At 36.5% G+C, this 27,057-nt stretch overlaps 1 pseudogene; it reads left to right on the forward strand.

Moving 5' to 3' along the window:
* Positions 1–27,057, forward strand: LOC129869768 (uncharacterized; annotated as a pseudogene).

Here is a 27,057-nt window from a genome sequence, read left to right on the forward strand (position 1 = left end):
ATGGCATTTCTGGGGCATGTTATTTGGATTTATGGTATTCGCATAGATACCCAGAAGATCGAGGCTGTGAAGGCGTGGCCAAGACCTACAACCCTTATGGAGGTACATAGCTTTTTATGGTTAGCAAGATACTACTGGAGGTTTGTGGAAAAGTTTGCTTTCATTTTGGTGCCTTTAACAAGGCTGACTCAAAAAACGCCTAAGTTCCAGTGGACTGATGCTTGCGAACGAAGCTTCCAATTGTTAAAGGATAAATTAACTACGACTCTTGTTCTCACTCTTCTTGACGGACCAAGTGGCTAAGTTATCTATTGCGAGGCTTCCGGTATTGGGCTAGGATGTGTTTTGATGCAACATTGTAGAGTTATAGCATACACGTCCCGACACCTCAGGAAGCACAAAAGGAACTATCCAATGTATGATCTGGAATTAGCAGCGGTGATTAATGCCTTAAAAATATGGAGGCACTACTTATATGGCGTACATGTTGAAATTTATACGGACCATAAAAGCCTCTAGTATATTTTTAAATAGAAAAAGCTAAATCTAAAGCAAAGAAGGTGGTTGGAGTTGCTGAAGGACTATGACATCAACATATTATACCACCCAGGGAAGGAAAATGAGGTAGCGGATGCACTCAGCCATAAATCAAGGGTATCCTGGCCAATACACAACCAGACCAAAAGGGGATAGTCCGCCAAATTTGCCAGCTCGCCAGCCTTGGAGTCCACTTAGCAGGTTCGGATGATGGTGGGGTTTTTATTTGAGGGGTGGCTGAATCCTCGATCATGGACAAAGTAAAGCAACACCAATACGAGGACCCTGTTCTGACAGAGTATAGGGATGTAGCTCTCAAAAAGGGAAAAACTCTGTTCGAGGTCACGTCGGGTGGAGTACTATGATAAAAAGGCAGAGTTTGTGTGCCAGAAGTTGCAGGGCTATTGCAGCAAGTCCTGGAAGAGGAATACCATGCCCGATATTCTATTCATCTAGGGTCAACCAATATGTATCATGACCGCAGGGGTTTATATTGGTGGGATGGTATGAAAAAAGATAAAGCTGAGTTCATAGCCCAATGCCCGAACTACCAATAAGTTAAAGTTGAACATCAGAAACTGAGTGGGCTACTACAGGAGATAGAGATTCCATCTTGGAAATAGGAAGAGATTAACATGGACTTCATTATCGGCTTACCTCGTACTTTGCGGAAGTACGATTCCATATGGGTTATTGTGGATAGACTGACAATATCAGCCCACTTCCTCCTAGTCAGGACCACATACTCAGCTGGGGACTATACAAAATTGTACATCAAAGAGATAGTATAATTTCATGGAGTTCCCACATCTATTATTTCGGACAAGGGAGCTCAGTTTACAGCCCACTTTTGGCGGTTATTCTAAGAAGGCTTGGGAACACAAGTAAATCTTAGCACGATATTTCATCATCAGATTGATGGACATGCCAAGCGCACTATTCAGATGCTAGAGGATATGTTGCAGGCCTGTATAATTGACTTCAAGGGTAGCTGGGATGATCATATACTACTTATTGAGTTTGCCTATAATAACAGCTATCACTTCAGCATCTAAATGGCATCGTAGGAGGCTTTATACGTCAGGAAGTGCAGATCACCTATTGGTTGGTTTGATGTTGGTGAAGCGCAACTAATTGGCCTAGACATGGTCCAACAGGTAGTGGAAAAGGTAAAGCTTATTTGGGAGAGATTATTAGCTACCCAAAGTCAAAAAAAGTCATACGCAGACAATCGACATCGAACTTTTGAATTTCAAGTGGGCGATTGGGTATTTTTGAAAGTGTCGCCTATGAAAGGTGTAATGAGGTATGGCAAAAAAGGGAAGCTGATTCCGAGATATATTGTCCCTTACTTAATCCTTCGCCGAATAGAAAAAGTTGCCTACGAGCTAGACTTACTGGCAGACCTGGAAGCAATACATCTAGTTTTCCATGTATCAATGCTTCACAAATGCATGGGTGACACATCTCGAGTATATCCCATAGATGATATCCAGGTCACAGAGGAGTTAGCCTATAAATAGAAACCGATCACCATCCTGGATCAACAGATTAGAATATTACAGACTAAGGATGTAACGTCTGTCAAGGTGTTGTGGCAGAATAGGAATCATGAAAAAATGACATGGGAAGCTGAAGAGGACATGAAATACAAGTATCCATACCTGTTCCTGATGTCTAGAGATAACCTCAACCCCTGAAACTCGTATATTAATTACTTGGATGAAAATGTGTGTTATCTCAATAGAAAGGAATCTCCCTACAATCTATATAAAGTCTTAAGGGAAGTTTTATTTAATATTCGGGGACGAATGTTCTAAAGGGGGAAAGATGTTACACCCCACACTATTGAGCTCATAATGTCCCTTAAGTTTCTTAGAAGCTATCATGTGAGCCGCATAAGATACGACACTATCAAACAACTATAAGAAAAGGAGAATGGGATACCCCCTAGTAGGGAAGGTTGGAAATAGGGTCATGAGAAATTGGAAAGAGTTGGAGGCCAAGTAATGAGTTGTAGAACTCGATTTACCTTCGTAAGCTATGAATTTAGAAGTCTTACATACTTAAGCTACTTAAGTACATACCAAGCTTACGTAGCACAGATTATATAGGTTCTTAAAATAAGACGAAATTATGAACTCATGAGAAGGAGGAGAGAATGACACGTGGCAGCAAGGAAGGAGTGACACATGGCAGAAGCTGAAGCAAGAAGCTGACTCACTTGCCTGCTTAGGGGGTGGACCCCATTGCCATGTGGTAGCCCCTAATTGGCTGCATAGATATGGTGGCCCAATAAGGACTGGACACGTGTCACCCTAAGGGGATAACATGTGTCACCTCTAAGGAAGCCCATATATACATGTTTTATGAATCTTCAAGTCATTCTATATCCAAAAAGGTCAGCCAAGAACAAGAAAAAGAAACTCTAAAGCTAGAGAGAAAGGAGTGACGGCCAAGACAGAAAAAGTAGGGTTCCCGATTTTATTCTACAAATTAATTATTTTAGGTATCCTACGGTGATATAGCAGTGGTTTATAACATAAAATTCCATTTTGGGGAAGCAAGGAAGAGCTACAAATAGCCCGCTCAATTTCAGTACGTTTAGAGAAGTTCCGAGGCGCAATTTGGCAAGTTTTGGCCAAATTTGGGTAAGGTAAGGTTTTTCCTTTCAATTTGGACTTTATGGGGTGGTTATGTAGTGTATTATATTCCTTTTATGTGGCTGTAAGTATAAATATTTCATAGGAATTCTTGACGTTCGAAACAAACTAAATTGGAGTCGCTATAGTTAAATCGTAGTCGAAGCAAGGTGTTGTGCTTATGGTGTGCGGATGCAGGTGTGTGGTGGTGAGTTTCAGGGATTGAACATGGTCTAAATGGGTCGTGGGGGCTTCTTTTTTCAGCCATACGACCCTCCGCTTTGTATAGTTAAAGGTTTTATGAAATAAAGATTAAAAACCCTCTCTTGGTATCGTAGTTTTGGGCGAATTATTTGGAACTTATATTGCATCCTATTGTGCTATTTATATGTTGTATACTGCTGATTGTTGTTTTTGGTTGGTTGAAATAATTGAGGGTGTAATTGTAAGTTCATATAGGGCAAGTTATAGGAGAGGTGCTGCCCGATTTCCATTAATTCCGTAACTAATTAAGGGAGTAGTCGAGAAAGGCGAGCGAGGGAGTGAGTTATATAGATACTAGAAGGTAAATTAAAATACTGCGAAGTCGAGTGTTGATATTCATATTTGATTTCATGTTAAATAGGTACAAAGTACGACAAGACAAACCTGGTTAAAAGCAATCCAGAAGAGTTATGTAAAGCCTATCCTTTCTCTTCTTTGGCATGTCCTAGATATAAGTAAAAGATGATATGATCGATGAGGTGATTCCATTCCTAAGTGTCTCTTATTCACTTATGAAGGTTGAACTTATATAGTAGTTGAGCTATTTTCCTTGAAGCTTTTATATGGTAAGGAATTAATGAATATACGGGCTCCTAGTTGTAAGGACTATATGAAAATAAATGCTCTGGAGTCCTTAAGTGGTAGCGTTACTTTAGTACGTGTCTAGGGACCCCGAGATGCTAATTAATGTAGACCTTAATGGCATTTAGAGAGCATCCAAGATGATGACACTATTACTCGGGACGATATCTTAATCCTCTTACATCATCGGGTCTCTGATAATGTTTTAAATTGCATATGGTTACTCACTACTCTACTCATGCAAACTGTAACCCTTCTATCACTGAGTACCAGGCCGGGTACGTAAACGTTCGCAGTTCACTATATTATCCACTAAGTTGCTCACTAAAGGGCCGTGTATACTATATGAGGAAATGATAAGGCAATAACTAAAGAACTCACTGAGTCCCTCACTAGAGGGCCTGGTACGTATGTATATATGCAATGATGTGATGTAATAAGGTGGTGATAGCATCGAGCCTATGATGGTCCTACAGGTATGATTCACTGAATCCCTGAAAGGGCCAACTATATTGTATATTTTGAGCATGCATATTTTATGATTTATAGGGTATAGGTACAGGTTTCTTATATGATATTTTATTTCCTGCTTCTGTATTCAAAATATGCTACCAATTATTCTATATTATGTTTTACATACTTAGTACATATGTCGTACTGACCCCCCTTTCTTCGAGGAGGTTGCGTTCATCCCGCAGGTACAGATACACAGTTTAGCGATCAGCCAGCATAGGAGTCCCACCCAGCAATCCAGAGGTGCTCCTTTCTGTTGGAGCCTAGATTTTAGTACTATACCCTGATGTATATATTTTTGTTCATGGGTACGGCGGGGGCCCGGTCTTGCCTTATGTTATAGTTCTTACTCTTAGAGGTCTGTGGATATGTACGTGGGTTGTATATGGGTTGTGTATGTGTGTATGTACCATTGTGCTTATATGACTTATGAGTTGAGCGTTCCCTGTGTCATAACAGCCTTGTCAGCTTGCATGTAAGTGTATTATGGAATGACCTTATATGTTATAACAGCCTCGTCGTCTTATATGTTTTCTTATTTATTGGTACATGATGAGTCAAACAGGAAATGGGTTTACTTATAGTAAGCAGGGGTACGCGCGTGTGTCCAGTTCGAGCACTGTCATGGTTTACTGGTTTGGGTCATGACAGTAGAGCCGTATAAAATCTTAAGACAGTTGTCAAGGTTGGTTATGAGTTGGAGTTGCCTTTGGAAATGTCCATGGTTTATCTTATATACCACGTGTCTATGTTGAGGAACTATGTAGGTTATCTAAGTTTTATTGTGCCATTGAAGGTAGTGAATGTTGAAGAAATCTTGACCTATGAAGAGGTCCCGATTGAAATTTTCGACCGACAAGTCAAGAGATTAAGGAACAAGGAAGTGGCATCCATCAAATTCCTTTAGAGAAATCAACAAGTTGAAACTGCTACATAGGAAGCGGAAGTGGATATGTTAAAGCGATACCCTTATCTCTTTCATTCCACTCAAGCCTAAGGTACTAAGCTATTCATGATGTAATTGTTTAAGACTCCTACATTTTATATTTTCCTAAGTCTTCACATGCATGCATGTTCAAAATGTTGAGTTTAAAGTAATACTTTATGTTAAGTATGAAAGACTCATGGTTTGCACATATTTATGTGTCATTTCATTAATGTTGGGTTGCTAGTCCTCATTTTGTGTCCTTTCTATGTTAGTTAAATCTCATTCGAGGATGAACGTTTTCTAGGGGGAGATATTGTAAAAACTCAAAAATTGAAAATTCTAAACGAAGGAACAAACCTTAGAAAGTGGGAGTGCATCAATATTTACGACTCAACCAATAAGTCATATGCCTGACTCATAGAAGAGACGTTGATGTTGGAAATTAGACTATGTGAGGGGCACATTTACGAGTTGAGTTTACCACTCATGGAAGTTTAGACAAGTCGTAGAGATGACTCATCAATGAACCTCAGAGAACTAGTCCTCCAGGTTGCTCAAACTCTGTAGAACGACTTGAGTTGACAACTCGTTCTTCCTTTGATGACTCATAGAGACGAGTCATAAAGAAAGTTCTCAGACTTAGTCCTTAAGATGTCTCAGACCCTGCTGGATGAGCCCCATCTATGATTCATAGAAAAGTTTATGACTCGTAGATGAGTCGTAGAGGAACTTCAGAGACTCAGTCCTCAGGGTCTTCTCAGACCCGGCAGGACGAGTCCTTTTGATGATTCATTGGGAGGCCTACGATTCGTAAGGATGAGTCATAGGGTCAATTTTAAAAAGTTTTAAAGGGGTATTTAGGTCTTTTCCCATATTCTATCATCAAAGTGTGGTCATTTTGGGAAAGATTTTATCCTATATAAAGACCCTAAGCTATCCCAATTCCCTCATTCTCACACTTAGTCTCAAACACACAAAATCCTTTCCTCCTAAGGGATCATCTTCCAAGTTAGGGTTTCATTCCCAAAGTCTTCATGTCTCCATTGTTCAAGCTTTCATTAGGCCTTTATTCTCCAAGGTATATGGATCTTTATTCATGAGATCTTCCACTCATGGAGCCCACATATTTTCTAACTTACTAGTTTAATTTAAATGGTGGATCTTATGGGTTTTCACTTTATATTTCCAAATGTATAGATTGTTGAATATTTGAAGTTTATTTACCTATCTTATCTTATATTGACTCTTAATTCATGGAATAGTTGATTCGTCAAAGTCCTTTATATAAAGGCATGAAAGGGGTTTTAAGTGAATTTGTGGGTTGTTTTTAATGTTTTAATTGGTGCATTCCATTACTCTCACGCATGCTAGTATTTATGTTAACAATTTGAATGTTGAATTGAATGGAACCCACCAAGTTTTACTAAGTTCTGAATGAAGTTTGGCTTAAAAGCTCTTGACTCAAAATGCATGTTTATGAAAGTAGTGTCTATGATCAAAAGGAGTCTTATGAAATAAACAAATGATGAAATGATTATGCAATGATGGATTCTACTTGTGAAAGGTCAATTCTCACTTGTGTAAATCAAAGAAGGGTTTTTAAAGAGATATTATACCGAATGAGGTTTTGATGATCTAAAGCTATGTACATGATTATGTTATTATGTTATATGAACTATTCTGTAGGATTTGACTTAGAATCGAATGAGGCTTTAGGTGGGGTTTGGTAAAGGAATCCTAGTAGCCACCTCTAGTCTCTTGAACTATGTGATAAAATTGGAGTCCTTGTAGTCTTAGGTTGGTATATCTAAAAATAACTCAAAATGTTTATGAAATAAATGAAGTTTGATGGAGCTCTACTCGGTAAGTAGTCTCCCCATGCAAACATAGGGGTTATGTTGGATTCCATGTAATAGCTCACATGATCTTAGATGTCGGTTGTAGTCATCTTACCACAAAGTGAACATTTCAAGTATTATTCATATTGATTGCTTGTGCATGCATCTACTTATGTACTTTATCATACAATGCTTTAACGTTTTCATTGAATTGCATGCCTACATACATAATATATTCAAAGTACTAAAGCATACTATTTTGCCTCCATGATATCAAGATGTAGGGACTAGAGTTTCTCCACAATCACTTCCACGTGGCTAGTTGAATGCATTGAAGGCTACCATTTTGATGAGTTCCCATATTTCGGGAACAACGTTCCTTTCCCTTTCTAGCATATGTTATGTAAATAGTTTTGGATTCGTTTCATTGTACTTATTTTGATTTCAATTTTGGGTGAGCTAGGGACATGCCTTAGCACCCGCCAAGTCTAGAAGTAGAGGTAAGTTTGGACAGAATGGATGATGATTTGAGGTTATTAATAACTCGTATTTGATGATGTTCTCCCTTAGTCCCGTTTTCCCCTTTTTTCTTCCCACTCATTATTATCATCATTACTCATGAAGGCTAAATGAATGCTAAGAGGCTTAGGTGATGTACCTCGAGATTCCTCATTCACTATTTCACGTCTAAGCCCTTGGTTTGGGTCGTGACAGTGATTGTTGAGCTAATGACTAAGTCGGCCCATTTTCTCCCAGTAAAGACTTCATGTATAGCCAAGTATTATGCTAGATTGTACATCCGAGAGTTGGTTAAGCTTCATGGTATTCCATTATCAATCATTTGGGATCGAGGTACTCAGTTTAAATCCTAGTTTATGATATCATTCCAAAGGGGTCTTGGTACACAAGTGAAGCTTAGAATAACTTTTCAACCACAAACAGATACTCAAGCTGAGTATACCATTCAGACATTAGAGGATCTATTTAAAGTATACCTTATGGATTTTAAGGGAAATTAGGATGATCATTTTTCATTAATATAGTTTGATTATAATAACAGTTATCATTCTAGCATTGAGATTGATCTTTTTGAAGTTTTGTATTGTAGGTGGTGTAGATATCCTATCAGTTAGTTTGAAGTAGGTGAAGTTACTTTGATAGGACCCGAGTTGGTATTTGAGGCTATGGAGAAGGTTAGATTCATTAGAGAAAGATTGAAAATGGCCTAAAGCTGACAAAAGACCTATTCAGACGTGAGAAGAAGGGAACATGAATTTAAAAAAGATGATTATGTTTACTTGTAATTTTTTCCTATGAAGGGTCTAATATATTTTGGTAAGTAGGGGAATTTAAGTTCTCGCTATGTTGGCACATATCATATTATGAGGCGATTTAATAAAGTGTCTTATGAGTTGGATTTTCCTTCTTAGTTGGCATCGGTGCATCCGGTGTTCCATGTGTCATTATGGAGGAAATTTATTGGTGATCTAGTTCCATAGTGCCTTTGGACAACATTGAGGTTAGGAGAGTCTTTCATACAAAGAGGTTTTAGTTGAGATCTTTGACTGGCAAGTTAGAAAGCTGAGAAACATAGAAATAGTTTCAGTTAAAGTGTGATGGAGGAATCACAAGGTCGAGGGTGCTAAATGGGAAGCTGAAGCAGATATGATATCCCAATATCTTCATCTCTTTCCTTTTATGCCTAGTTGAGGTATTTAATACCTTCATGATCTAATACGCCCAAATTATGTGTTTTAGCTATTCTCACTGTTTCATATGCATTCATGTTCATGAAATGAGTTTTAAAGTTATGTTTTTCTTAAGATTAAAGATTTTAAGTTTTATGCATTATCGAGATATTTTGCATTTATGTTAGGTTGTTATGTTCCTTCCCTATTCTAGTCATGCTAGCTTGAGTCCTATTCGGGGATGAATATTCCCTAGCGGGAGATATTCTAAGACCCACAAGATGGAAAGTGGGAAAATGAGGAACAAAAGATGAAATCCCAGAAAAGTGCAACCTTTGGCAGCAGGTGATGACCATGAAGTCCATCATGGGTTGTTTTCACAACCACGACTCATGGTGAGCCACCATAGTGGTGGTTCTATAAATCAGTCCTATAGGGAAGGGACCCAAAAAGAGACCATGGGCCGCGGTGAGAACCATGAGCCATGGTTCCCTCCGTGGTAACCCCTTCCCTAAGACCCTCAAGAAGTTTCCCAAGGCAGGGGCTATGCCTCACCACCACCGGCCATGTTACCATTCAAGGACCACGATGGGTTCCATGGTGCTTGACTTGTAGGGTCCTTATATAAAGATCTTATCTCATAACTACGTGCCACCATGGATTTTCCTTTGGACTAGATAGTGGAAACACATATAGCGTATGTACATAACCTGCAAAGTGGGGTAGAATCTACCTTGACAAGTAGATTCCTCTTTCTTCTGTTATATGGGGAGACATCGGGATTCCATGTTATAGCTCGCAGTTCTTATTGTCATTTATGGTTCTATATCACATATGTATACTTTCGTAATGTTCTTTTATGATCTCAATATGTCCTTTTAAATGCTTTGATCATTATTGTTTTCTCATTACTTTACTATTCTCTTTATCATGTACGTTATTTGATTATCGCATCCTATGATTTATATTGTATGTCATTCCCACATACATAGGACATTCAAATGTACTAACACATATTTTTTCCTATATTATCTCATAATGTAGGGGTTTAGGATCAAATTCCTACATATGGCTAGTTGAGCTTCCATCCGGAGGAATTATTTTGAGTCCTCATCTATCGAGAACTAGTTATGAGTTTGTTCTTTCTTTCGAAGACTTTTATTTCATTCATGATTTGGGGAAAGCTAGGTATATGTCTTAGCCCTCGATCTTCTTGTTTATTAGAGATATTCGTTGGACGAAATGATTTAGATTCTATCTAGTCAACTTCACTCTTTCCTTATGATTCATGATTTTAGACTCTTTTGTATGCTATGTTCCACTTTACTTTACCTTATGTATGCTTTATGATATGTCAAGAAGCTTGGATAAAGACCTTTGGGGTTTCGATTGTTGTGTTATGACTAGGCCCTAGGTCGGGTTGTGAGAAACAATATGCGCCCAAACCGGCTAGACAATCTCCTAGATGGTTCCTCCCATACTTCTCACATACGGGGAAACTCCGACTACTAAAAGAATAACTTTGTCGCGTAGTGTTTGGCACCTTAACCTTATTGAACTTAAATACCAGATCGCTAGAAAAAGATGAACCACCATCAGTTTGAGCCCTCTTGGACTCCCTGTCATGACTCCAACTAGGGAGACCAAGCTGTGACATGGAGATCAAGATAAGAGGGACACCAATTAAGCCATATTACCATACATCGCATATATAAGGTAAAGAAACATAGTAAAATAATCGGAAGTAACAACTCAAGGTAGTGGGTCTAAGGGATAGAATCAATCAACCCATGTCCGAATGGACTACATCATAATACCATTTAAATATGCCTCTAGTTTAATATTTGATGGAGGGCTTAGGACAAGCTCCTATCTCACCAGAAACAATAGAAGTAAGTCATTCAAACAATGTGAAAATAAAGTCATGTTCTCGATGGTATGAGGACTCACCAACTCCTTTGAGAAAACTAACTCTAGACACGAAGAGGATGGTCGTGAGTGTCGTCCTCCCCTACATTATGAGACAATGTAGGAAAAATATGTGTTAGTACATATTAATTACTAAGTATGTGAGATATTCATAAACAAGTAAAGGATTGTGAAAAATATGTCATAAGATGCATGACCGATCATAATGAACTTAAGTAACGCTTAAAAAATTTAAAAACATATGAAAACTCTTGGTCTATGCATATCATAAAACATCATAATAAACCCATAGCTTTAACATTTAACTTGTTTGGATAAGACCTTTAACCAAAATCTTATACCATGTGAACTATAACATGGAATCTGATGGAACCCTCATTGAGAAGGAGGAGTCTACCTTGCCAGGGTATACTTCATCATGGTACTCAAATCAACTCAACTCAACTGTGCTATATATTGATCCACTAGCTAGGCCATAAAGGCAATCCTACGTTGGCAACGTAGTTTTGGACTTTAGGTTTCTACTAGGATTTCCTTGGTTAACTAACTATGTTACCAGAGCAAACCCTACCTAGAAGAAAGATAGTAACTACCTATCAATCCAGCTTTAAAAAACATATTAGGAGTAGATCATTAATTTTAGTGTTTCATAAGAATTCGTAATTCAATGAGAATTGTACATATCACCATCTTTAACATAAATGTGTGAGAATTGAACTTATCACACCATAATAACTTTCTTTGATAGTAACTTGATCATCATCATACCTTCATAAAAATTATAATCTCAACTTTAAATCATGAAAACTTTGCTTGAAAAACATTGAACTTATAATCAACTCATGAAAATCATCTTTGAACTTTAAAATCATAATTGAGATAGTTTTATGCATGGGCATTCATAATTTATTTAAAAATCATGCAATTCATGTAGATACATATTTAGGGTAATCATTGATAACAATTTAAAATAAAATTAAATCAGCCCAATGTAATTCATCAAAATTAGGGTTCATAAATCAATTGAGAATTATAGAAAACTTGATGGGTGAAAAGTACCCATGGATCAATTCCCACATACCTTGATTGAATTCACTAAGAATTGAAAAAGAAATCTGAAACCCTAGCTTGAAACTTGGAGAAAAATCCTTGAGAGAATTGAGTTTGTTGCCATAGAGAATTTTAGAAGAATGATTTAGAATGAGGGAAATTTCAAAGAATTTGGTAAATATAGGCTTGAACTTATCCATAATTGTCTCTAGGTTCATTGAACTAATCTTGGGAAATGATGAAATTACCCTTCATTAAAACTGGGATTTCCACCCTATGGGACGACTCTACGAGTATTAGAACCGATGTTGAGTCATTAAGACAACTCTTCTTGTAGGTCTCGGAAAAGGGTTTAATTTCGTGTATATGAAGTTTTCAAATGAGTTGTTTCTATGACTCGTTTTAAGGTCTACAAGTCGTAATAAGAATTCTTCGTATAGGTCTTGAAATTTGTAGACTTAAGGGTCTCTAAGCCTTCATTTATGAGTCGTGTCTACGACTCATGAGTCTCTGAACCTTCATTTACGACTCATTCAAAGGACTATGAGTCATAAACATGACTCATCTTGCAGGTCTTGAATTCTGCAAAATTTGTAGAGTCTTTGGTCTTTGAGAATGACTCACTTTGATGAATCGTAAAAACACCTACGACTCATCTTCTTGAGTCATAGGATGTCACTATGGTATTGTCTTGAATAGAACCTTGGGACTCACTCTACGACTCACTCTTACAAAATAAACTACTAGGAGTCCTAGAGTAACTCGTAAACATGGGTTAGTTTGAAATTTTGAGAATTTTCTACTTGGTTCTAACTTTTTGACTTTCGGGGTCTCACAATATCTCCCCCTTGGAAATATTTGTCCTTGAATGAGATTAAATTTTCATAGGAAAGATACAAAAAGAGGACTATCAACCCAACATGAATATGGTGACACCTTAAAATGAATAGAACATAAAAATCTCAACTCAACATAAAACATGGCTTTAAAAATCAACTTTCATGATCTTTCATGAACATGCATGTTTATGAATGACATAGGAGGAACTTAATATGTAAGAGTTGAATTAGCTTCAATAAGTACAACTTACTCCATTAGGCTTGAGTAGAGGGAAAGAGGTATGGGTATTGTTGATTCCTCTATAATACTTTGACAGATATAAATTCTTTGTTTCTTAGCTTCTTCACTTGCTGGTCTACAATTTCCAACGGAACCTCCTCATAAGTAAAATCCTCTTTAACACTCACATCTTCCAATGGTATAATGGAATTTGGATCACCCACGAACTTCCTCAACATAGACAAATAAAACACCAGGTGAAGCATAGCTAACTCAAGTGGCAGATCTAATTCATGAGCCACCTTGCCAATACGTCTCAATATTTTATAAGGTCTAACATATCTAGGAATCAATTTTCCTTTCTTAACAAAACACATTACATCATCATGGATGAAACCTTTAAAGAAACTGAATCATCCACCTCAAATTCAAGGTCTTTGACAATTTTGAGCCATCTTCAACCTCTCCCTTATGAGCCTCACCTTCTCCATAGAAACTATTACCAAATCCGAACAAATTAAGTCCATCTCACCTACTTCAAACCATCCCACAGGGGACCTATATCTTCTTTCATACAATATTTTAAAAGGAGTCATTTGGATGCTAGAGTGATAACTATTATTGTAGTCAAATTTGATCAACGGAAAATGTTTATCCCAACTCCCTTTAAAATCAATGACATACGCCCTCAACATATCCCCTAAAGTTTGGATCGTTCATTCAGCTTGCTCAACAGTTTGAGTATGGAAAGCACTACTTAACTTAACCTTTGTGCAAAGACCTTTTCGAAATGATTTTCAAAAGTGTGAAGTGAATTAATTACCTTAATCCAATATTATGGACAAGAGAACACCATGAAGTCTTACCAACTCACCAACATAAAACTTAGCATAGTCTTCGGCACCATAAGACGTCTTAACTGGTAGAAAATGAGCTAACTTAGTCATTTGATATACAACAACCCAAATGGAATCATATTGCTTCTTAGTATGAGGCTAACCCGCTACAAATTCCATATTCACATCTTTCCACTTCCAAGGAGGAATTTCAATATCTTGGGCTATACCTCCTAATCTTTGATTCTCAAATTTAACTTGTTGGTAATTTGGATAGTTAGCTACAAATTCAGCTATGTTCTTCTTCCTGCCATTTCACCAATGCACTTCCCAAAAATCATGATACATCTAGGTGGAACCCAGATGTGTTGAATATTAGGAACTATAGGCCCCATTCAATATCAAGTCTCTTAACCCATCAATATTAGGTACAAAAAACTGACCTTGCTAACGAAGCACACCATCACCCTTGGGAGAAAGCCTCAATGGATTTTTCGGCAATCGACTTCTTTAAATCAACCAACATCAGATCATAGTATTGCTTGGTCTTAACATACACCACAAGAGATGATTTCAAACCATTATGAACAAGAATATCTCAATCATCGGAGTCAACCAACCGCATACCTAAATGTGCTCGGATGGTACAAGATACTCATGTCCTGTCCTTCAACAATACAAGCCATCTCCTTTGCAGAAGGTTCAAGTCCTTTTGCTTAAACACATATTGTAAACTTTTATGGTCGGTGAACACATACACATGGACACCATAAAGATAGTGTCTTCAAATCATCAAAGTAGACACAACAACCGCTAGTTCAAGATCATGCGTTTGATAATTTTGTTCATGCACCTTAAGCTACCTTGAAGCATAGAATATTAACTTACAATGTTGCATAAAAACAAAACCAATACCAACCCTTGAAGCATCACAATATAAAACAAAACCATCAAGTCCTTCCGGTAGAGTCAAAAAAGGAGTGGTAGTAAGATGAACTTTCAGCTCTTGGAAACGCTTTCCATACGCTTCCACCATTGAAACTTTACTTTTCTTAAAGTCAACTTACTCAAAGGTGACAAGATCGAGGAAAACCCTTCCACGAACCTTATATAGTACACGGCTAATCCCAATAAACTTCTAATATCTAAAGGGGACAATGTTTTAGGCCAATTCTGTACTGCCTTACTCTTTTTAGGATCAACCATAATCCCTTCACCGGACAAAATATGACCACGAAATGCCACTTACCTTATTCAAAACTCACTTTATTGGACTTTGAAAATAATTGCTAGTCCTTTAGAGTTTGCAAAACAATCCTTAAGTGATTAGAATGATCTTCCTCATTCCGAGAGTAAACCAAAATATCATCAATGAACACAATTACAAACATGTCCAAATGTTATTTGAACACCCTATTCATCAAGTCCATGAATACCGTGGGGGCATTGGTCAAACCAAATGAAATAACTAAGAACTCATAATGTCCATCCTTATTCGAAATGCCATCTTGGGAATATCACACTCCCTCACCCTTAATTAGTGATAAACGGAACGTAGGTCAATTTTAGAGAAATAGATTTCCCCTTGCAATTGATCAAACAAATCTTCTATCCTCAAAATTAGATATTTATTCTTGATAGTTACTTTGTTCAATTTCCGGTAGTCAATACACATACATAGCGAATCATCCTTCTTTCTAACAAATAAGATGGGAGCACCCCATGGGGATATACTTGGTCTAATGAATCCTTTATCTAATAAGTCTTTCAATTGATGCTTCAACTCTTTTAGTTACACCAGAGAAATTTGGTAAGGAGGAATAGAAATAGGTTGAGTACCCAGAAGAAGGTCTATACCAAAATCGGTCTCCCTTTTGGGAGGAACACCGAGTAGATCATCAGAAAATATAGTCGAAAACTCTATTAAAATGGGGACTGACTCTAGAGGAAGAAAATCATAGTTTTCACCCCTAACCCTCACAAGATGTTAGATGAACCTTTGGAAATCATTTTTCGAGCTATAAGGCATGAAATGAATTGACCTTTGAACACAAAATTACTACTTTTCCATTATAGGATCGGCTCATTTTGGAATTGGAACTTAACCACTCGGGTTCTACAATCAATATAAACATAACACGCATATAGCCAATCCATACCAATGATAACATCAAAATCGGTCATCTCAAGCTCAACTAGTCACATAGGGTGAATTTATGGAAAACTTAAATCGAACAACTTCTATAGACTCTTTTAGCCGTAACTGACTCACTTACCGGAGTATAAACGAAAAAAGGCTCAAACAACATTTCGAGGCTAACATCAAATCTCATGGCCATATATGGGAAACAAAATACAAATTTACACCCAGATCAAGTAATTCCTAAACATCATAGTGAAAGACCCAGAACATACCAATAACAACATCGGGAGTCTTCTCCACCTCTTACCTACCATGAAGAACATAAAACCAATTGTTGAATTGACCACCTTATGGTTGCACTTGGGCATCTTGAGCAACTTGGCCTTCATGAAGACCATCTTAGACCATGCATTCCTTAGCATGATGACCCATCTTACCATATTGATAGCACATATTCAAATCCACTAAGTACTCACACTTGTGGTTTTTACCATACTTTTTGCATGTGGGGGTCACTTTACTAATAGGAGAACCTCCATGAGGCTTAGGGTTAGGCACCCTATATTTAGCAAACCTTTGAGTAATGGCATTTGAAGAATTTTGGCTGGAATACCTTTGGCAAAAATGAGGACATCCACCACCTCTGAACTTAGCATGAGAGAAATCACCACCATCAATCCTTGGCCTCTTGGACTCCCTACGTTTCTCCTTTAGCTTCTCACTTTTGATTTTCTCCGCATAGGTCATAAGACTAGATATTTCCATTTCCCTGATCAATATAGTCATCTTACACTTATTTGAGACCATATCTGACACACCTGACATAAACTTAATCATATGAGCTCTTGTGTTGGCAATCATAAATGGAGCATATTTTGATAATTAAGTAAACTTGAGAGAATACTCCCTCACACTCATACCACGTTATTTCAAGTTGATGAACTCTTGTACTTTGTCCTCCCTCAATTCAAATAGAAAAAACAATCAAGAAACACTCCTTTGAACTCTTCCAAAGTCACTAGATCCGCCTCTCTAGGCTTTCCACTTTTCCATTGATGAAATGAAATTTGGGAAAAACCTTTCAATTGATATATGGACAAGTCCGCCCTATCAATTGGGATAACTCGTATACTCCCTCACACTCACACCACCTTATTTCAGGTTGATGAACTCTTGTACTTTGTCCTCCCTCAATTCAAATAGAAAAAACCAATCAAGAAACACTCCTTTGAACTCTTCCAAAGTCACTAGATCCGCCTATCTAGGCTTTCCACTTTTCCATTGATGAAATGAAATTTGGGAAAAACCTTTCAATTGATATATGGACAAGTCCGCCCTATCAATTGGGATAACTCGTATAATCTCCACTATCTTGTGAATGCTATCAACAAACTCTTGTGGGTCATCTTCTACCTTAAAACCCTAAATTCTAAAGGATTCATCTTTATGATATCACGAACTCTTGTCATAGTCATACCCATATTTAGGTTCATGGGAGAAACCACTTCACGGTTGAGTTGAGCCATAACAGCTTCAGAAAGTACTTGAAAGGCCACTCAGAACTCGATGTTGGAGACTTATTCATTCAAGGGATCATTTTGAGCTTGTTTCTCATCTTCAACTACATTCCTTCTAGAGGGGTATCTTTAGGGAGTCCTTTTCTAAAAATTGCAAAGAACAAGTGTTAGAGGGGAAGACTTAAAGACCACTCTACCGCATGACATAGATCATGAAAAAAGTGAAATTTTCTTAAGATGTTTCATAGCTTCCTATTCATGTATATGGCGTGCTTTACACCAATGAATAAGACTCTACTTAATGCGGCATGTTATACTACTTAGTACTCTTCAAAACCTTGTGCTCTGATACCAAGTTTGTCACGACCCAAACTAGCGCTAACCTATGATACGATGATTGGGATGCGAGGGACCCCAACAAATCAATATAGCATAGATCACATACATAAGGTAAAGAAACATAGTAAATTAAGAGAAAGTAATAACTCAAGGGAATGAGCCCAAAGGAAAGAATCAATCAACCCACGTCTGAATGGACTACATAATTATACCCTCTAAACATGCCTCTAGTTTAATGTTTGATGGGAGGCTTAGGACAAGATCCTATATCACTCGAAATAATAAAAGTAAGTCATTGAAATAATATGAAAAGAAAGTCATTTCCTCGATGGTATCAAGACGCACTAACTTTTTTGTGAAAACTAAGTAACTCTAGAGACGAAGAGGATAGTCGTGAGTGTCATCCATTCCTATATTATGACACAAAGTAAGCAAAATATGCATTAGTACATAAAAGGTACTAAGTATGTGAGATATGCATGAACAAGTAAAGGAATAAAAATTCTATGCCATAAGATGCATGACCAGTAATAATGAACATGAGTAAGACTAAAAAGAATTTGAAAACATATAAAAACTCTTGATTGATGCATATTATAAAATATCATCATTAACTCATAGATTTAACATTTAACTTATGTGGAGTAAAACCTTTAACCAACATCTTAGACCATGTGAGCTATAATATGAAATCCAATAGAACGCTGATCAAGAAGGGGGAGGTTACCTTGCTAGGGTATACTCCATCATGGTACTCAACTCAACTGTACTATATGTGGATCCACTAGCTAAGGCACATAGGAAATCCTATGTTTGCAATATAGTTGGGGACTTTAGGTTTCTACTAGGATTATATAGGGTAACTAACTGCATTACCGAAGTGAACCCCATCTACAAGCCCTCTCGGTTCTCAGTCAATATCCCAATAGAAACTCATAAACCATGCTCATAACATAATAGGGAAATATAGTTACTACCTATCAATCCATATTTATAAAACATATTAAGAGTAGCTCATTAACTTTAGTGATTCATAAGAATCCATAACTTCGGTGAGAATTGTACTTATAACCATGTTTAACATGAGTGAATGAGAATTGGACAAATCACACAATAATAACTTTATTCATAACTTGATTATCATCATAACTTGATCATAAAAATCATAATCTTAACTTTAAATCATCAAAACTTTGCTTGAAAATCAATAAACTCAAAATCAACTTACAAAAATTATCTTTGAACCTTAAAAATTAGAATTGAGATAGTTTTATGCATAGACATTCATAATTCAGCTTAAAATCATACAATTCATGTACATATATGCTTAGGGTAATCATTGGTAACTAAAATGAAATCAAATCAGCCTAATGCAATTCATCAAAACTAGGCTTCATAAATTAATTTAAATTTGAGGAAAATATGAGAGTTTGGGAGTCCATGGGTGAAAGGGACCCATAGATCAATTTCCACATACCTTGATTGAATTCACTAAGAATTGAAGAAGAAGCCCTAAAGAAATCTGAAACCCTAAATTTAAACTTGGAGAAAAACCTTTGAGAGAATTCAGTTCTTTGCTTTAAAAGTTTTTAGAAGAATGATTTAGAATGAGGGAAATTTCAAAGAATTGGGTAGATTTAGGATTTAAATTAGCAATAATTGTGTCTAGTGTCATTGAACCAAACTTGGAAAATAAAGAAATTACCCTTCATTAAAGCTAGGATTTCGACCCTATAAGATGACTCTATGAGTTGTCAACACAGCTCGTCTTGCAGGTCTGAGAAAACGGTTTAATTTAAAGACTTTGAAGTTTGCAAATGAGTTATTTCTATGACTCATTTTGAGGTCTACGAGTTGCAACAAGCATTCTTTCTATAGGTCTTGAAACCTGTAGACCTGAGAGTCTTTGAACCTTCATTGACGAGTCGTGTCCAAAGGACTATGAGTCATAAACATGACTCATCTTACTAGTATAAAATTCTTCAAATTTGTAGAGTCTTTGATCTTTGAGAATGAATCACTTAGACAAATCGTAGACACTCCTACGACTCTTCGTGTTGAGTTATAGATTGTCACCTGGTGATGGTCCTGAATAGACCCTTGGGACTCACTTTATGACTCACTCTTGCGAGTCATAGAATCTTTTATGAGTCATAGAGTGAATCATAAACATGTGTCAGTTTGAAATTTGGAGAATTTTGTCATTGCTTCAAACGTTTTGACTTCTGGGGTCACTTCTCTTCCACTATTTTCTAGGTATACACCATGAACTAGAAATGTCCATTTCTTTTATAAGCATGGCATTTCTACATTTTTTCATCACCAAGTCCAACACTTCCGAGATAAACTTACTCATTCGGGCATGGGGGTCGGCTTCCAAGAAAGGAGCATACCTGGATAACTTTGTGAACTTGAGGGAGGACTCCCTCACACTCATATTATCTTGCTTGAGATTGATGAATTCTAACACTTTTATCTCCCTCAATTCAAGTGGTAAGAAGTGTCCAATAAATGCAACCTTGAAGTTCTCCCATTCTATGGTACCTCCTTCAACTCTTTCGGCCATCCATTCACTACAAGAAATAACACTTATTGTGGTGAGATTTAGTGGCGACCCTACTTGTTGCTAAAAAACCTTCATATTCAGTAGGGACATATATGGTCGTTCCAAAATGTTTAGTTTCAGTGGCGACTTAGTTTGTGTCGCTGCTAATAGTTGTCACTAATTCGCAAATTATAAAGTCCCGCTAAAATAAAATTTGGGCGCTAAATATTTAGTAGCAAATTTTGAAATGTCGCCTCAAATAAGATTTTGTAGCGACCTAGTCGCCGCTAATGTTAATCCAACTAAATTAAATTTAAAAGAAAAATAAACTAAAAAATCTGTAAAAATTTGGCAAGCTTTGAGATATTAAAAGATCATCTCTTAGCTGCTAAACTAAAGGCCATTCTCATCAGCTCTTGCACAAACCTAAACAAAAAAATGGATATTATATAGATTTGGGAAAAAGGGATCGGAGGATAGAAAAACAGAGACAACACTGCTAACAGAGGTTCCTCTTTGCTCGATTTTTAAGAACAAGTAGTGTCGATCTGTTGGTGAAATATATATGAATAAGGTTCCTTTTTGCTGAATATTCTTCAATTTTTGACTAATAGGGTTCTATAAAGTATGTATTTCATCAGGTATGTGCTCAAATCTGTTTTTAGGTTTATGTATTTTAAGATTTTACATGTAATTTCTATAATCCATTTGAATTTTGTAGAAATGGGGTTCTCTAAAGTCGATGGAGAAGGAAGAGAGTTCCTAGTTTGAAAATCATGTGAGCGTAAGAAGTTCGAAGTTCGAAGTTCTAAAGGATTGAACCAGTTCGCCCATTTGAAGTTTTGAAAATTAGTTCGAGGTAAGTTAAAAGCTGAAAGTTCTAAAGATGTTTTTGTATTTTGTATTCTCAATCTTGCGAGGTAAACTAGAAGCTGAAATTCTATATTCTCATTTGTATTTTGTATTTTGTATTCTCGATATCCTCTATGTGGGTGTTTCTATGTCTATTGATGGAAATCCTACATTTGGATTGCACATTGGAAAATCTATCTTGAAATCGAGAATCTCTTCATTGTTTAAATCTTTATCTCTTCATGGATTTGTGGTTTTGACTAGTTAAAGAATTGACACCTTTGTTGGAGAAAGAAGTATTCACAATTTGTTTACAGAGATTTATTTTTTATACTTTGTGCAGTTCTGTCTAGTTAGCTGGTCAATCGATTCTCTTTATTTGAAGTTTTATTTTCTGGAGATGTGTAGAGTCGATAAGACTCACTGTAAATAGCCGCAGAATGTATGGAGAATCTAGTATTTGTCCTTATCTTTTGTGAGCTACAAAAAGATATGATAATACTTAAAAATTATAGGAATAACAATAACCGTATAATTATATAATTTGGAGGAGAGATATGAGATTGATATTATTGTGCAGTAGATAGTTGATAAATTAAGAATTTGGTGCTATTAGAATGTGAAAAAGAGAAGATTATAAATTATCGATTGGTCTATTATGTGAAAAAAGCTTTTTACTAGTAGACAGTCCATCTGCGTTTTTGATTAAAACAACTACGTAAATTGTGAGTGCATCAGAAAAGTGCTAATATGAACAAATTCACTACTCGTTGCTTAGAAAAGGCCATGAGATCATCCAAGTTGAACTTTTTATTACCTGCATTATACTGCTTCAGTTCTACAGGGTATTTCAAGTTATTGTGTGACTTTGTTGTTGGATGTTCCAGCTCTGAATTGTACAAGGAGCTGCAGTTCTGTATTAATTGCTGCAGCATCCTCCAGGTTTGTGCTGCAGCTCTGCAGTGTTTCTGTAGTTGGTGATCTTATCCACAACATTTTCTCCTAGATGGTTTAGTCACAACCTACAGCTTCTACAGATTTGCAATGTACCTGCACAGTATGTAGATAATAGAGAACAATGGATCCTAGGTAGCTAAGCATATATGAGAGGACTCCTCTCGATACAAAGTATCTAGGAAAACCATAAAATAAGGGAGACTCTCCCCTTTGCAATATAATCCTAAATAAGGATTCTTCAAAGAGGCTATAACTTCAAGGAAATACATAGCCTCAAAAAAGAAAAAAAGAAGAGAGAACACAAAAAAAGAAAGAAACAAAAGAAAATTAGAAGAAGAGCTCATGGTGCTTCCTCTTGAGATAGTCTGCAGCTCATTTAAGGTGGTTCCATGATCCTCTTCAGCTTTTGCCTTCTGAAACTTGACATTCCAGTTTGTCTAGTATGTAGTACCCCCTTGTCTCCTTAGGAAGTTGCTGAAAATTGTAAATATAATCAGCATTTTAAGTTTAATCAATGTGTTACATTTCCATCAATGAGGCTATAGTTGTTAGCAAAATATCACATATTTTTTTAATTTATTAATCTAATACGTTGTTTTATGAATTGATGTTTTCTTTAGCTGGTAGATATATGTTTTATCATTTTTAATTTATGAATCTTATGCTTCTCCTTTTTAATCATGTTGCAGGAAATGAAAGGAACTGGATGAGGTAAAAGTGGAAGAGGTGGTATAAGAACTGGATGTGGAAATTTTCATGGACGAGAAAGTCTTGCTGGAACTGCATCTCAGCCACAAATACCACCAAGGCAAGGACCTCTACAGACAGAACAATCATCTAACCCAAGGAAAGGACCTCAGCAGATAAGCCAAATATCAAATGACCCTATCCAAAGAACATCTCCAGAGACACAATCATCCAGAACTCTAGAAGAAAGTGTAAGCCCCTCCCCGGAGGTTGAAACTGGTACAGGTTAGTCCACGTCCCTAGCTAGTGGTGCAGAATTGTCTGTGCTTGGTCTTGGTTATGGAAATTTAAATTTACAAGGATCTAATAGACTAATGAGTGGTGTTCTGCAGCAAAGTAAATTAACTTAAAATGCTGGCAGTTTCTCTTCTTCTAGTTCTGCTAGTTCCCTTCATCTGCTAGTTTTCATACTTGACAGAGGCTTAACTAGTTTCGTTCTTACTTGGGTGCAGATATAGACACTTATTTAATAATCTTCTTTTGATCTATTTCTTAAAATATATAAGCTCAAATTTTTATGTATCTTTAAGTTGAAAAAAGATGAGGATAATTGGTTAACAAAAGATATTTTGGTGATAAGATGCCATGAATCTACAAGCTTTTAGTGGAGATGCTAAGATGCCATGATTGCATATAGTTCTCAAGATCACCATATTATTGCTTTGCAGTTTCTCGCATCAATAAAAAGAGAGGAAGAGGAAAATATAAATCTAAGACGGTTGATATTAAAACTAAGTACGGAGGAAAAATCAATATAATTATTCCAGATGACATTGATAGAGCTGTGGGTTCTAATGCTAGAGATATTGTTAATTACTGTGGCTTGATCATGAGGAGCAGCATCTTATTTCGAGATGGAAATTGGCAAAATATTGTTTTAAAACATGAAGAAGCAATGTGGTATAAGGTTAAGGTAATAAATTACTTTCCATTTTGTATTGTCTTTAAATTACTTAATTTATCAAATTTAATATTATAATGTGTTCAGGACAAATTTGAATTTTGTGGTGGACTGCGAGAACATAAGTTACAAGGCTTTGTGATAAGCACTATGCAAAGACTTTTTAGGGCATGGAAAGCTCGATTGCATAATTCTTACTCTGCCTATGATACTGATGAAGAAAGATTGTCTCATCAACCTGAGGATGTTGAGTTGGAGGACTGGAAATACCTAGTTAAGTATTTTGGCAGTGAGAAATTCAAGGTAACTTTATTATAACCAAAACATTGTTGCCCACTCTATAATCTTAGACATATGCTTACATGAAAAACATGACATATTTCAGTAGCTATCTAGACTAGCATAAATATTTTCTGATCTCTTGACTTAGTACAGGTTGTTAGTGAGAGAAACAAAAAAAATAGAGAAAAACAGATAACTAAGCATTCTTGTGGGACGCGATCATTTGCAGAAGTAGAGGAAGCTACGGTGAAAACACATTTGTTCTTCTATAATTACATACACTTCTTGTTATTTATATGATTATTTGCTTATATATATATTTTGTTATTGAACTATATTGTAGAGAAATCCTGAATCGGGAGAAAAAGACACACCAGATAAAGTCTAGGAGATTCAGCATACACGTAATAAAGACAACGGAGAACGTGTATGGTTGGATCCGCAATCCCAACAGATTCATGTAATTCCCTAAAGACATTACCTTATTATCTTTTTGATCTACTACAAGTTACTTTATTCTTTTTTTTGGAGACAACTTCGTCTCAAGATAGTCATTAATTCACCTTGTCTACTTCAATATGTAATCTTTCTTCTTTGGATTTGTGGCTGTGTTTGGGCAAAATATCAGCTGTAAAGTTTCCTTGTCTATGTAAATAAACACCCTTGAAGACATAGAAATGAGAACACCATTGAGGACTTAACTGCAGCTGCAGTTTCTGCCCCATATTTTTGCAGGTTCAAGATGAGGATGACTATTGTAAGGTGTTGCAGGTTGTTGGATGCTAAAGGTTCCAAGTATGGTTGTATTGTAGATGTGTACAAATTTGTGTAGTTGAGGTATTTGTTGTTGGATATTGCAGCTCTGCAGTAAACTTAGTTGTTGATGTAGTAATCCACTCCATTGCACCATGCTAAATCAACCTGCAGGTTCTAGATGTATGCTGCAATTCGACAACAAAGTCATAAAGTGATGCAACACTTTATTTACCTGCACAATGAAAGCAAACAAGAGAGGAATTCCAAGTGCTGTATCAAGTGTTGCAGGTCTGCAATGTACCTGTACAGCAGAAATAGAGCAAAAATACCTACTCTAGTCCTTATCTCTAATGATAAGTTGTTTAGTCTAGGAAAGCTATAAACGAGGGACTCTCCCCTTTACAAAGGTCCTAACTATTAAATCTTCAAAGTCGATATAGCTATGAAATAGAGACATCCAAATTGAAGAAGAAGAAGTTAGAACACTAAAGTTGTAAGAAGAGTTCAAGGAGGTTGAGTTTTCTTCTTCTAAAACTTGCCATCCCTAGCTTGTCCAACTTGATGTAGCCCGTAGTTTCTTGTGGTAATTGCTGAAAATTATAGAAATATTGTGTATGTTCAAACATATGACTGCATTTGGACAATGTATCTGCAGGGAAGTTTGCTTCTCGGAATACATGTTTGCATTGGAAGAAGTCCAAAAGCTGGACCAAAGAAAGTCCAAAGTTACTTTCAATATGTACGTTATTATTTGGTGAAATAATTAAATGTTATTGCAGGGTCAGCTTCAACAACTTGTTGTTGAACAACAATCTGAAGAGATCGAGCATGCCATGACTAGGGATGAGATTTTATCATTGGTTCTCGGTGAGAGATCAGGCTATGTTCGGGGAAAAGGATATGGAAAGAAGCCTCCTAAAAAGACTCAACTACATCAGTCAGACATAGAGGCAAGTGTATCTTCGGCAATGGAAAGTATTCGTCAAGAGATGCAAGCTGATATGGATCGAAAGTTACAAGAAGAACATGAACAAATGACTGCTGATTTAAAAAAGAATATGAAAGAAGATTTGCAGAAAAAATTAGAAGAGGAGCGTGAACACATGAAAGGCGAGGTAGACAAGATGTTCCAAGAACAAATGGCTGCTATTATGACTAGAATGCAACAGGTACTTTCTCTTGCTCTTTTGGAATATAATAAATTGTTATCTTTGTGTAGAAAATAGTTACATTAAAAGTTGGACTAGTTAATTATTAGGAAAATCCAACAACTGAAATGTTTTCTGGAAAGCTTTCCATGGTTTTAGAGATGCCGAATCCAACAAAGCTATGGCCTATGGCCAACAAGAAGTACTTTAGTTATCAATAGTAAGTGGAAGATTGTTGGAAGTTTTTTGTGTTATGTATTTACTGGAAACTAGTGAAGGCTTCTGATAAGCTATCAACAACCTTATCATTATCTATAAGACACTTTTGGGAAAGCTTTTCTTGGTTTCAGCCGGCGAAACTCATTTAATAAGTCACTAAGGCATGATTTTTTGTTAAGGCTTCCAGATAAAGTGCTCAAGTCTTGTGTTATTGTAGGTTTTGGTTTTGTAAACTTTTTAGTTTCTGTGTTTCCATTTTTGGAGTCAAAATCTTGCTTCTTTTAGTTGTTATTTACAAAATATTGTTGCTTTAGCTACTACTTCATGTTGTGAAGTATAAGGAAAAGTTAAGATTTTAGGTTGGGATATGAAGTGTAACATCCCAAGAAACATGTTCTTGGCAAGGAAAAAAGTGGTAATTTTCCTTTTCTGTAGACTAAGTACTGTTTGATGTTAAATTAGGACTCAATAGAAGCTATATGAAAAGCTCCTATCTTTAACATCCTAAGTCCTCTTTTGACTACTTTTTTACTGATTATAGGAGAAAAGGAATACTATGAAAGACAGTTTGAGACATTGAAGTCATTCGAGGAAGTTGATATTATTTTTCTATTTTCAGGGACAAGGTTCTTATGCAATGGGGCCCAATCAAGAAGTAGTTTGAAGGCGTGCAATGGGAGTTTTTGCTTTTTGTACTTGTATATGCAAACACGAAATGCTTTTGTTCTAATTTTGTGAGATACAATGATAACTGAAGTACTAGCTAATATGTATGTACTCGTAAG

Source organism: Solanum dulcamara, chromosome 10 (genome assembly GCF_947179165.1).
Source record: "Solanum dulcamara chromosome 10, daSolDulc1.2, whole genome shotgun sequence".
Classification (NCBI taxonomy): Eukaryota; Viridiplantae; Streptophyta; class Magnoliopsida; order Solanales; family Solanaceae; genus Solanum; species Solanum dulcamara.